The following is a 12,467-nucleotide window of genomic DNA, read 5'->3' as shown; positions in this document are numbered from 1 at the left end:
TGTGTGATGCTAGACCAAAATAATATGAATCTGTATAGAACTTAGCCCCTCATCTCAGGGTGAATATAGCATCCTAATGTGGATAACAAACCTCCCTGACACCGGGAGCAGAAGAGCTGTGTTATTTTCTCAGAAAACATAAAGCTCTGGGACATTGATCTGCTTGTACTGAGATCATTGTTGCTTTTGAAGCAGTTCTATTGGAGGCAATGTGTGTGCCTCCAGGCCTTCCAAAAACTAGAGGAGGCAGCAAAAAATCAATGGGGGTTTGGTGGAGGAGGTTTCCTAGCTGCTTTCACAGTGCCAGGTGGCTCTTGGCTGTTGATATGCATGTCTGAGGTGCAGCATAGCCTGGTGAGGTGTGTGGACTTTGCCTCCATGGAAGGTGGTGCTGCCACCCCCGTGGGAAACACCATCTATGATACAGGGCTTGGCTGGTAGTAACAGAGGACCCAAGGTGTGAGGGTCAGTTTTCCCCACCAGGAAGGAGATGAAGATGAGAGTCTGACTCTTGATTCCTTTAGGCTGAATAATCAAGACGGGGTGTCCCTGTAGGTCAGCAGTGGTTCAATGGGAGCTGTGTATGCATTGGGGAATCCCCTCTCCTGAGCACAGAGCAGATCAGGTGTCTTTGTTTTGAAGGTGCAAGTGTTTGAGCCACACGCGTACCCAGTACTGCACAGAGATCACATCTTTGTCCTAATGTCTCTCCCTATCGGCATCAAGTGGTCAGGGCTTGCAAAGTGCTAGCCTAGCCCTGCCCTGAGGAATGAGCTGCTGCATGATCCTCTCTGATATGTGCCTGTCCCTTTCCTCCAGGCACAGCAGAGCCATGAAGCCCCCAGAGCCTGATGGAGAACCAGAGCCTGGTTGAGCCTGTGCAAATCTGCTCCGTGTCCTTCTTGGCTGGTGTGATTTGGGCTGGGGACCTAAACCCACCCGCCATCTCTGCCTGGGATAAAGGGAGTTTGTTTCTGCTTTAGCTCATTGCAATATCTCCTGCTGGCAGACTTTCCAATTAGGGAGCCAAGTGGGAGTCAGGAGAGACCCCAGGGTGGATTTCACACTCACTCTTTATTTATATGTAAACCTGGATGCAGGGCTGAGCTGCTGAGTGAGTGAGAGAAGTAGTACTGAGGGAGGGGGAGGCCAGCCCAGAGAACAGAGGTCTTTGCAGCTCTCATTTGAAGTGTGTGTGTGGGACAGGGCTGAGAGAGAGGGAAAGTCTGACTTGTCTCTCCCACCTGCTTCAGCTGCTGGGAGAATGCCTGGCTCATGTGCTCTTCCCAGTCCCTGCCTGTGCCTCCCAGAATGGCACTTGAGCATCTCTGAATGCTTGGGACAGCAAGTTCTTTCCTGGTGAGAGGTGAGCATCCCCACGAGTCTCAGCGTCCACCTGGACCACACACAGCATGGAGGTGTGTGGCCTGGCTCAGGTGGGTTACAAGGTCTGGCCCCACAGTGTCCCACTCCTGCCCTCGGCTGGCATCCCGGTTCCTGCTGGGAAAAGCTGAGCGCCGAGTCTCTCTGCTGTACCCCATCATTCTGGCCCTACAGAGGGGTCAGCTAGAGGAAGCCCAGCGAGGGAAATGTGGGCAGGGGAAGATGTCCCAGCTGGAGGGTACACAGACCACAGCCACACGACAGGGAGCGGCAGATGCCCCAGGCAGGGCTGTGACACCTTCCCTCCTGGCCTTCCTCCATCCTCTCCTCTCTTCTGTTTCCATTAGGTGGGACCTTTGCAAACTGCCAAAAACAACTGGCCTTCCTCTCTTTTTAAAAAAATATTTAATAAAAGCAAACAGATGTAAAGTTAAAACCTGGAGGGAGCAATTCTTCCATGGACAAAAAGGAGCAAAGCATTGCCCCAGTGGGCAGCCAGTGTGCAAGCACATGGTGTTCAGGGGAGCGAGTCCTCCGGCAAAGGCAGCTTTGCTTTGAACAGTTCTGCTCACCAGGCCCTGTTTGCCAGGCTAGCACAAGGGCTGTTTTCCAGGTGCTCTTGCCTTGCTTTATGGCGTGATTATGGCTGCACAAACAGTTCCACAGGCTCAGCTGCTCCCCTGCCTCCCTCCTCTCCTTCCCTTTGTTTGTGAAATGCGACTTCACTCCAGCTAGCTTTTTGCTGGCATCTGAGCCAGATGACAACCCCAGGTGATGCTCACAGCCACCATTCAAATTACAGCGTTGGTGGATTGGTCACTGTAATGACAAGACAGGTTTTGGTCAGCTGGTTGGGTGAGCTTAGCAAAGCACTGGGATGGGAACAAGGAGGTGTAGGCTCAGTCCCTGGTTTTCAACCACTTGTTTTGCATCGGGGGAGTATTTGATACCTGGCCATGCTGTGCCTCATTAGAATAGGGGTAACAGGACTTCTTAGCTTGGCAGGTGTGCCAGAAAGATAAATTCAGCAATATTTGGATGGTATCACAAGACTAAAGCTTCACACAGGTAACTCTGCAGGCCACAGCATTTCTCACCCATACAACTGAGCTGCAGGTACCTCTCAGAAACAGCCAGAGCAGGAAGAGACACCTGAGGGGTAGCCGAGAAATCCAGAAAAAGATGAGCAGCACAGAGAAGGTGAATAGGGACTGCTCATTCTCGCTCCCAGTGGAGAAGCAGGGGCATGAAGCAAAGTCAGTAAGTCAAAGCAGATGGAAGGAAGCAATTTTTCAAGCAACATATTGTGGTGCTGTGGAACTCCTTGAGAAAGGGCATCATAGCATTAACATCGACGGAACATCATGGAAGAGAAACCCACTGAAAAGTATGCTCTCTGCAGATGACATCTGGCTCAGGAAGACTAGCTAGGGCCTGGGCAAGTGCTGGAGGACATACTATGCGTTTATCTTCTTCTTATATCCTTCCCTAGGTATCAACTGCTGTTGGAGACAGGACCTAGGCAAGATGAGCCTTTGGGCTGGTGGTACTGCCATTCCCACGCAAGGCAAATTTCAGACCCTGAGGTGCAACACAATGTAGGAAGAAGCAGTCCATGTGTCACTGTCAACTTGGCTCCCGTAGGGTGAAGGAAGGATTCAGGAAGCTCCAGGAAGGACTGTTAGTGTTCACTTCATGGGCAAGTCTGCAAGGCAAAGCTGCAGCATGCTCATCATGCTTTCACCCAGGTCTCTGCCTCCATTTCATGGTGTTGCAGGTCAATAGATCAAGGGAGGCCCAGGAGCAAGCTACTCAGATCCTTGCCATGTTCAGGTGGAGGGGCAGATTTGGGGGTGGACAACACCTCAATGGGATGTTACCTGGAGTTGTAAGGTGAGATAAATAAAGCTCTATGGTCAGTATAGGATGCACATTCATGTGGGTACAAACCTGTCCCCTAAATCCCTGTCTGTACCCAAAATGGCCTCAAAGGAGTGAGCATCTATGAGCCCCTTCCTGACTTTCAGAGCCAAATAAATCTCCTAGGGCAGGCATCCAGCAACCAAGCTGAGTCAGAGAGCACCTTTGGAGCCAAAATCCCAGGATATGAATGGAGATGTTCCCATCTCCTGCAGCCTGAAGTGGCCCCCAGCTGAGCCATTCTGTCCCCTCCCAAGCACCGGGAGAGCCAGCAGGCAGCCCCTTCAGCACATGGCCACTGTATTATTTAAGGACCCTGACGCAATTAGCAAGGCACTGGAGAGCAGCCAGCACGGACTGCAGGTGTTAGTGCCTCTCCAGGGCACGGACACTGGAACAGCTGGGCTCCATCTTCCTGGCTTGCAACTCTCAAGGGCAGTCCCAAAAATAGGCTGCTGCAATCACCTTGGCCAGAGACCCTGCTGACACAAATCACCCTGGAAGAACGGCAGGAGGAAGAAAACATTGTGATTTGCACAGAGGTGAACACAGAGATGACAGAAGGGTGATGATCAAGACAACTTGCCTCTCTGCAAACCCAATTCGTCTGAAGGGGGTAGACCCTGACCAGCAGGATCATGAGTGCATCTGTGATGCACATCCAGCTTCTAACCCCACCAGTTTGCCTTATTCCTTTGTTGTAAGACCATTTCCACACCACTCCTGGCCCTAATGAATCCTGATTTGCTGCCCTGTCTCACCACCAACCAAACTTGTTTTGCCATATAGCCCCTGGCAGAAGTACCTAACTGCCAGCAGCAGGTGCTGAATGTTGCTTTACCACTGTAATTAGCAGGTTAGGCTCCTCTCCTCATCTCACTGATCTCTGTTTTCATTGCTCTCTGCTGCTCACGGGAAATGTGATAGGCAGTATCCAGGGTCTCATGTCAGCAGCAGTCATTGCTAGGCTGAGCACCTTAGCAACAGGGCAACGATGGGATGGGAATACTGTAGGCAGAGGTACATGAGATACCGCTGGGTGGGCACCTCACTGAAAGGACACCTCATTTCTAGCTGCTGCAGGAGTTTCTAAGAGCCTTAATGACTTTGTGGAAGAAAGGGAAAGGTGTTTGGGATGATCTTGCAGGACTCAGTGGCTCTATCTGTGGCAGGCAGTTCCCAAGGACCAGAATACTGAGGCTGGCTCAGGTGAGTCTGCCTCCTCCACAGCCATTAAAACTGTCCCACAAGACTCTCCATCACTGTTTTTCTGCAGCAGGCACAGCCTGACTCATCTTTGGGAGGCATCCTCTAAAATGTCACTGTGAACAAACCTGCTTGGTTTATGTCACTACCTGCCAGGGACTCAGCAGAGGGAGGAGGAAGACAGGCTGTGGAGCAGTGTTCCAGGCTAGCTCTCATCCCCACTGCTCTCCCAGGGTGTCCCTGAATGCCTTCAAGAAGCTGGTTGCCTTCCTGGAGTTGCCAAGGCAAGGCCATGTGCCCTTCTGCTTCCCTGTGCATGACCAAAGGCTCTCCTGTGTCCTGAAGGGGTATTCTTTAGCTCTGGCTAAAAATCACTTGAACTTACCATGTCTGGGGGGTCTGGTGGGGATGGAGGACAACTTTCTTGGTGGTTCAGGTGGGGGATTTTGAAGCTCAGGACCTTCACCCAAACACTGAAGCAGGAGATAAGACATATTATCGGAAAATGCTTTGTTCTCACAAAAGCTCAAAACTGTCACCTTCACTGTCCCCATTCACACAGGTCCCCATGGCTACCCTTTGGGCCTGGGACTCAGAGTTCTTTAGTCCCCCAGAAGCCACTAGGACATTGGGCAGATCGCTTTCAGAGTGGGGTACTCAGAAAGCAGGCAGCCAGCTGAGGCTGCCCAAGCTGAATGCTGAGAAAGGCAGGCGATTTCGAAGCCTTCTCTTGAGCTCAGCAGACTGGGTCCACGTGCAGACAGTGTTTGGCTCAGGTGACTGGGGACCTCTCTCCAGGCTGGCCTTCAGATGTGGAGTGAAGGGTGACAACCAGAAGGGATGTCTTCCCGTCTTCCCCTTAGAGATACCCCCACCAGGGTACCCTTTCTCTGGTCCATTGTCACATCTCTGATGTCCACTGCTACTTAGTAAAAGCATTCAAAACTCAGGATGCATCCATGGCGACAAAGGCTTTGGATTTTGTCCCAAAACAGGTCAGAGAAGGTCTTTTCACAGCTAGAGTCTGTCATAAATGCAATGAATGTTCAGTTCCTGTCTGAATACCACACAAGCCAGGACAGAGGCACCCCCCCAGTCCCTCTCAGGACCAAGAACATCTCTCAAGGGTATCTGGCTGCCTAGACTCATGCATTTGGAAGAGATGTGCTGTATGCACTGTGCTTCCAAATAATGACAAGTCTAAGGGGTCGCTGGACAGAACAGCCTGGGGCTGGAGGCAGTAACAATGACAATGGAGAGAGCCTCACACCCCCTCTGAGGAAAGGGAAGGAGAGACAGGCTGGGTCCAGACAAGAATGGGGAGGATGTTACAGGAGCAGTTGGGTGTGAATCCCCAAGCAGGAGTGGGTGGACACCTGGGAGGCTCAGCAGCACGCTGTAGGAACCAATGGCCCTGTCCAGTGGTCCACACCCTGGCATTTAATGTTGGCTACTGGGTGGACAAAGACATTTTGTGGTGAGAGCCCTGCTTTCCTAAGTCTCCCCTTAAGACATCACTTCTATCCCCAAGCCAGACCCCTCACCACGAAGCTGTTGCCCACAGCCCAGCTCATCCACATAGGGAGGGGGATGGCCATGCACACACGTGTGACACTGGAGGAGCCCATGGGAAGGCAGGCCAGTGCATGGTGGTCTGGAGCAAGCAGGGCATGGCTGGAGAGCTGGGTGAGCCAGCCAGCCTGCTCTGTACTCTTCCCAATAGCAAAGACCTGAGCTGTGCTTAGAGCCCAGGCTGGTAAGCACCTGGCTGGAACCAAGTCAGCTCTACCTGAACCAGCACACACACATTCACAGGGCAGGTCCCAGGCTGGGCTGGAGAGCCGTGAGTGGAGAGGCAGGCATGGGCTGGGTGTTCGGCGCAAGCTGATACGAGCATCTTTCCACATGGCTGTGCGTTGCAGTGTCAGTGCAGACTCTGCCTTCACACACAGGGCACTTCAGGGAACAAAGTCCCTCAGATCCCCAGCCTAAGGGATGCTGCACACATTAGCCCATCTGGGGACTGAACAAGGCCAGGGAGACAGTCCCTACATGCCTGGGTCTTTGCAGCAACCCAGAAGCAGTGTCTTGTGTGATGTTCCCCCACAAGCACTCAGCCCTCCTCTGCTGAGATTCAACGGGGGGGGGCGGGGACGACACACGAGGACCAGGAGGAGGAATTTGCTGGGTGTGAGGAAGTGACTTGAGCTGTGGCACAAAGACTCTCTGGGTGGGTGTCATGAGCACACGCTGGGGAGTATCCCGTGGGCCTGAGCTCAGAGCTACATATGTTGCTCCTCTGCCAGCACCAAACATGGCACCTGGCATCTGCTCATCTCAGACCCCATTGGTACATAGAGGCGGTAGGTGGAAAGTCCAAGCCCACAGCACAGCCCATAAAGGTCATGTTTTATTCTGGCTGATCTCCTTCACTTGCCTCATCTCCTGGAGGAAAATGAAGTGATAAACAGCCAGCAGCACAGTTTTGTTAAAAACAAATCAGGGCAAACAAACAGTGGATAATTCTCTCTCCAGTTGGTGCGGGGAACACTGCTGAGCTGAGAGCCATGCTCTGGGGACAGCCATCACTCCAAGCCCCCAGGTCCTGTGTGGCCAACATACAGTGGCCATCTTCTTGCCGGGACAGGACAGCTGGGTCAGGGTCTGGCTTCCTGCCCAAAGTCCTGGGGAACCTGAATGCTTTTTCTCCTTGTGCAGGTTTCATACTCCTGAATTTTCCATGCTCCCAGTGAGTGGTCCCTGCTCCCAGGCTCTGCCGAGCTGGACTGTGGTCTGTGCCCAGAGCAAGGGGCTCTCCCTAGATGAAGAAAGCTCGGGGACACAAAGAAGGACTCGGGGACAACCACCTTGTCTGTCTGAGCCCTTGCACAGAGCAGAGCAGGCAGGGAGGCAGAGGAGGGAAGCCTGGCCGAAGCAGGGATGGCTGCAGCATACCTGGGCCTTGGAGAGAAGGCAAGCAGGACAGGGAGAACGTAAAGAGGTTGTCCTGGGAGGTGAGGACATACAGAGTGATCATATGCACATGATAGCGTGTGAAGAGGAGGGGAAAGGACAGTGCTGGTCCAAGAGGTGGTAGAGGGGTCTGGGAGCCAGTTGTTCTTATTGTTTTAATTCTTACCTTCCTCCCCTGAGTGACAGGATCTCCAAGTCTTTTACAGGGCTTTACGATCCCAGAACCTGGCAAACTGAGGCACTGAGAAGTTAAGCAAGGCCACCAGAGAAGATGAGAAGGGATTGTGTTTCTCTTTCTTCCCCCTGAAACAAAGCAGAGCTGTCAGTTGACACTTCCCGCGCTGCCCCAGCTCCGGAGGGTTGCTGGGGCCGCTTCCAGCAGACAAGAGACGTCACGGAAGAGACAAGAGACGTGGGGTGAGGCTGGGATTCCTGCAGCATGGGGTCCTGTGCAAAGCAGTGCCTGGAGTCGGTGTCCTCCCACTGCAGCAAGGAAAGGCAGTTCAGCTGCCTGCTGCCTCCCGTGAAGCATGGGGCTGGGAAGCTGCGAGCCCTGGCAGCCTGGAGGCATCCTGGGAACCTGGGTTTTGAGGCTGTCTGCTAGGCAAAGGGTTAGGAAATCGGGCAGGCTGCCACCAAAAGTCTGCCCAGCTTTTGGGAAAAGTCTGCCCGAACGATACAGCTCTACGAAACATTTCAGCTTTGACAAATGTGTGGGGTTTTTGGTTTTTTTTTGTTGGGTTTTTTTTTAAATGAAGAAACCAACTCTGTTGCATTGAAAACTTGCCCGACTGGTCTGAGGATGGTTCAGCCAGCCCGTAGGAGAGCTGGGGCAGCAGGCCCATCTCCTCGTACACAGGCTGCCTATTGTTCTCCACTCAGAGCAGGAGGATGGCTTGCATTAAACCAGAGGACTGGACGGGACCGCCTGGGTCATCGAGGCTGGACCCCCACCCGCATGAGCAGACTCCTATTCTGTGTCTGCTTCAGATGGGTCTGGGCAGCATCTATGCCTCCAGCCTGCAGGGTGGCTTCCCAAGCTCTGGAACAGACTGAGACAGGCAGCAAAAGGCTAAAATCCACCCACGTGACCCAGCCCAGCCATCGGCTGGCACTGCACTGGCAGGATTTTGCTATCCCATACCCGCCCTTTCCACCTTCCTCTCCCTGGCTCAGCACCGAGGACTGTCCCTGTGGTCCGACACCAAGGGACGCTTGAACCCTCTTTGCCGGAGACCGCATATGGTTTTTAACGGCTGTAGGCACCAAACCGAGCGTGGCAGGCAAGGGGTGAGGGGAGCTGGCAAGCTGGCAACAAATCCCGTTGCTGAGTACCGTACCCAGCCTCACAGTCACCACTGCTGTCACCTTGGCTGCACCAGGCTCCTCCAGCCCCTCTGCTGTCCTCTGCTGCTTCTCATCTGCTTGTTATTCATGGCAGGGGGCAAGAAGCTCCCCCCACTCTCCCCACCCCCCCGCCCCCCATTCAATGTGCGGACGATCACCATAGCCCCAGAAGGTTGAATTTAATGCTAGGGGGATTTGCAAGTCAAGAATTCCTGTGCCCACACAATGCGCAGCTGGGCTTTGAAAAGGCGTCAGGATTAAAATGCAACCGCAAACTTGACAAACCGGCGCAACGGCCGGCAGACAATGGGCTGCGGCTCCCTGTTATCATTCACGGCGTGTGAAGGACCAGCGGCGGGCTCGGCGGGTTACAAGTCATGCGCTAGAGATGCTGCTGGCCTGGACACCAGCGGGGAGGGTTCCTTTGTCCTGCTCTCGCAGCGGGGAGCAACCCAAAAGCCAGCCCGAGCTGAGAGACATCTCTGCTCGCAGCTGGGGGTAAGGAGGACGGGATGGCAGGGACCCACCGCCACCATGGGCAAGCTCTGAGCTCCTGCCTGGTTGGGATTCGTCCACCCCAGGGGTCTCCAGATTCACCGCTCTTTGCTGGATGAAAATTAAGGAGCTTTTCGTTGATTCTGTCCTGAAACTGTAACTTGGTTTATGCAGGAGTAATAAAGCGAGGGGCACGTGGAAGCTGGGGGGATCGTGGGTGAACAGGGGTGCCAGGACGGGGCAGAGGGTTTCAGATGATGACGGATTAGATACAGGTCAACCATGTAATAGTAAGGGACAATGCCACCTGGGGCTGCAATAATTAACACTGGAGATAAAGCCAGCAAAACAACCGGCTGGATCTCCCTGTGGGCAGCAGCTAGACCTCTTCCCCAAGCCCCCTGAGCCAACTGAGCCTGCTGATCTTGGGGCATGCTGCTTGGAGCACCACTGAGCGGTGGCCCCAGAGGGATGCAGGGCAAGGGAAGGTCTGGCAAAAAAAGACTTGGGTCTGGCCAGAGCGGTGGGAAGGAAGGAGCCACCGAAGAGGCAGTGTGACAAGCATCTGGTCCTTGTGTGACTGTCGTGGCTAGGATCAATTATTTTAATGAGCCCATGGACAAAGGTCAGGGAGAAATGTGACTCAGTCGGTGTAACGTTAGTCAGGTCTCTGTACTGGGTATGGTGGAGCACACTTGCCAGCACGACCCGGCAAGCTGCAGTGTTCCCCTTCAGAGGCAGCAGCTGTCCAAACCTTCCTGTCTGGAGGACATGGGACCATCTTCATGTGTCCAGCACTCTGGTGTAAAATTGGATCGGGTGATCGGCCCCTCCCCAGCTTCCTTCCCACCACCTTCCTTGATGCACTTTCTGCACAGGAGCATGCACCAGTTTCTCTCTCAGTACATTGGAACTTGGGAGCATCAGATCAGAGGCTGAGTTTAGCAACAAAAAAGGCTCTCCTCTCTCCCTGGGGGCCTCCAGGCAAAGGCGGGTGTGGGGGGGAACCATCCCTCTTCTCAACGGATAAGAGGATCAGTACGCAAACTCCAGCCCGGGAGATGGGACTGTGCATGCAGCTACACCGACCTCCCAGCACCTTTCCTGGCAGCAAGGAAAAGAGCTGTCCGTGCGGTGGGCCAGGTCTGGAGGGACCAAAAAAGCCCTGCCCATGTGTGCTCTGGAAGCCAGAGCAGTCCTTAATACCAAACGGCACCATACCATTTTTTTGTTAGGTTGTGCAGGAGGGTTTGAGGTTTTTTTCTTTACACAAAAAAGCTTGTTCCTTCACTCAAAAAGAGGCCTTTAAAAAACTATGCAAAGCTGGCACTGTTGGAACTTCAGGGTGTTTGCTGGGAAGCAAGAACCTGTAAAAATATTATTGAACGAAGGATTGACATTTTTCCTATACTGAAAGGGAGTTTTGTAGCCATTTTGATGCTAGTTTAGATAGATATGCTGAAGAGCAGAATACATCTGGTTTTTGAGCTAATACAGCAACTTCAGAGAGACACAGGGAGGGTGAAGGTTTTACCTGACTTTGCCCAAATCTTACACAATACCAGAACATGAGGTTTAGCAAACTGGCCTTGACCTGACAGAGAAATCAGAGCTGTGGCGCGAGATCTGTCTTAGCGTAGTGCTCTCTGTGTCACGCAGACTGATCTTTCTAACTGCCAGCCCTTGAAAAAAACAAGAAAAAAAGCTCATAAGCAAATTCTTTCTGCATCTACTCCCTGGGCCAGCACCAGCAGCTTTTCCCAGGTGGTGACTCTGTGCCCAGGTCTGACTGCAATTAGAAAAATGACATTAATGACCAAACACCCTTGCTGCCTGCAACGGTGCCCTGCAAAGGATTTCTTGCTGAGCTCGCAATCTCATCTCTGCTCCGTGGAGGGATGGGCCCTGGGTGCTGGTGTCTGCTGGTGATAGCTGCAGCAGAGCCAGGCTCAGTCCCGCATCACAGGCAGAGGCTGCCAGAGGCTGCTGAAGGTAGACGGGCAGTAGCTCATGGGGCCGAAATACAACTTGAGGAAATGATGCCGGTATGCTGGGGAGATGGTGGGGCAGGGTGCATGGCTGGACTTAGCTGGAGAGTCCCCCCAGTCTGCAGCAGGCTGGGCACCCACCCAGGCTCTCTCCAGGGCTGCATTTTTAAATCAAAACAACAACAGAGCAGCAAGAACTAAAACTGAAAAAGTCCCCTGGCCTAATGATAGGCAGCATCTCGTCCCCCAGTAACCAGGTCCCAAGGGGCCACTTCTCCACAAAAGCCAATGCATCTGCTCCGTCCGCCCCACCTGGCACAGCCAAAGTGGCATCCACACGGCCCTTCCCAAGGGACAGATGCCACAGGGCCACCTTCCTCCCACCTGGCCCCAGCGTGCCTGGCGCTGCATGTCTGCCAGCTTGCCTTCCCTCGCTGCACCGAGGCGCTGCATGGTGGGAGGTGTGCCCTGCGAGGAATTTGGGTGGGTGCCCTGCCCTGTGGTACCCACCCCGGAGCAGGACCCATCCTCCTGCCCTGCTCGGCCCACCGGGGAAGGTCGGCTCCTGCGCGGGCGGGGAGGGGGTCAGCCTATATTAAGCCAAACCCGCCGGGGAAGACGTGTTTGGGATACCTGCAGTGCTTGGCGGGCAGATGCGCGGTAGGAACTATATTTGGAAGGTGCCGTTCGGTTTCTTCCCTGGACGCTGCAGCAAGCTGTCCGCAGTGCCGGCCGAGCGGCCGCGACGCCGAGCTCGCAGCTCCCCAGCCCAGGCGCACCAGCATCCCCCCTCCCTGGCCCCACACCACCCTCTGATCCTTTTTTTTTTTCCCCCCACTGCTTTTCTTTCCTGCAGGCTGTGAAAAGGTGCAGTCTGCCTGTGACCGTTTCTCCTCCCTCCCTTCCCCCTTCCTGCTGGTCAAAACCGCCATCCTGGAACAGCCCGGCGGATTAGTGAAGGGATACCTTTGAAACCGATGCCAGGAAAGCTCCGTGGATCAGTTAACAGGAGAGTATAAAAAACCATGCCTGTCTCCCCCCACGCTCCCCCCATCTCTCTTCCTCCATGTCACCGGCCCTGGCTGCGGCTCGCCCCTGGCTGGGGGCCTGCGATCCCAAACGTGCTCTCCAGGCTGGCTTGCCTCATTAATTAAA

At 53.8% G+C, this 12,467-nt stretch overlaps 1 long non-coding RNA gene across 1 annotated transcript; it reads right to left on the bottom strand.

Annotated features, from left to right (window-relative positions):
• Nucleotides 1-1,872: 1,872 nt before the first annotated feature.
• LOC126051038 (uncharacterized) lies at nt 1,873-12,047 on the bottom strand. Its single transcript, XR_007509707.1, has 4 exons — nt 11,946-12,047; nt 7,649-7,785; nt 4,895-4,982; nt 1,873-3,263 (listed from the first exon to the last, which is right to left on the bottom strand). It is a non-coding gene; the product is annotated as an uncharacterized LOC126051038 (long non-coding RNA).
• Between the last annotated feature and the right edge of the window lie 420 nt (nt 12,048-12,467).

Source organism: Accipiter gentilis, chromosome 26, assembly GCF_929443795.1.
Source record: "Accipiter gentilis chromosome 26, bAccGen1.1, whole genome shotgun sequence".
NCBI classification, from domain to species: domain Eukaryota; kingdom Metazoa; phylum Chordata; class Aves; order Accipitriformes; family Accipitridae; genus Astur; species Astur gentilis.
Note: the sequence above shows the minus strand (reverse complement) of the source record. Positions and strands in the feature narration are given on the sequence as shown.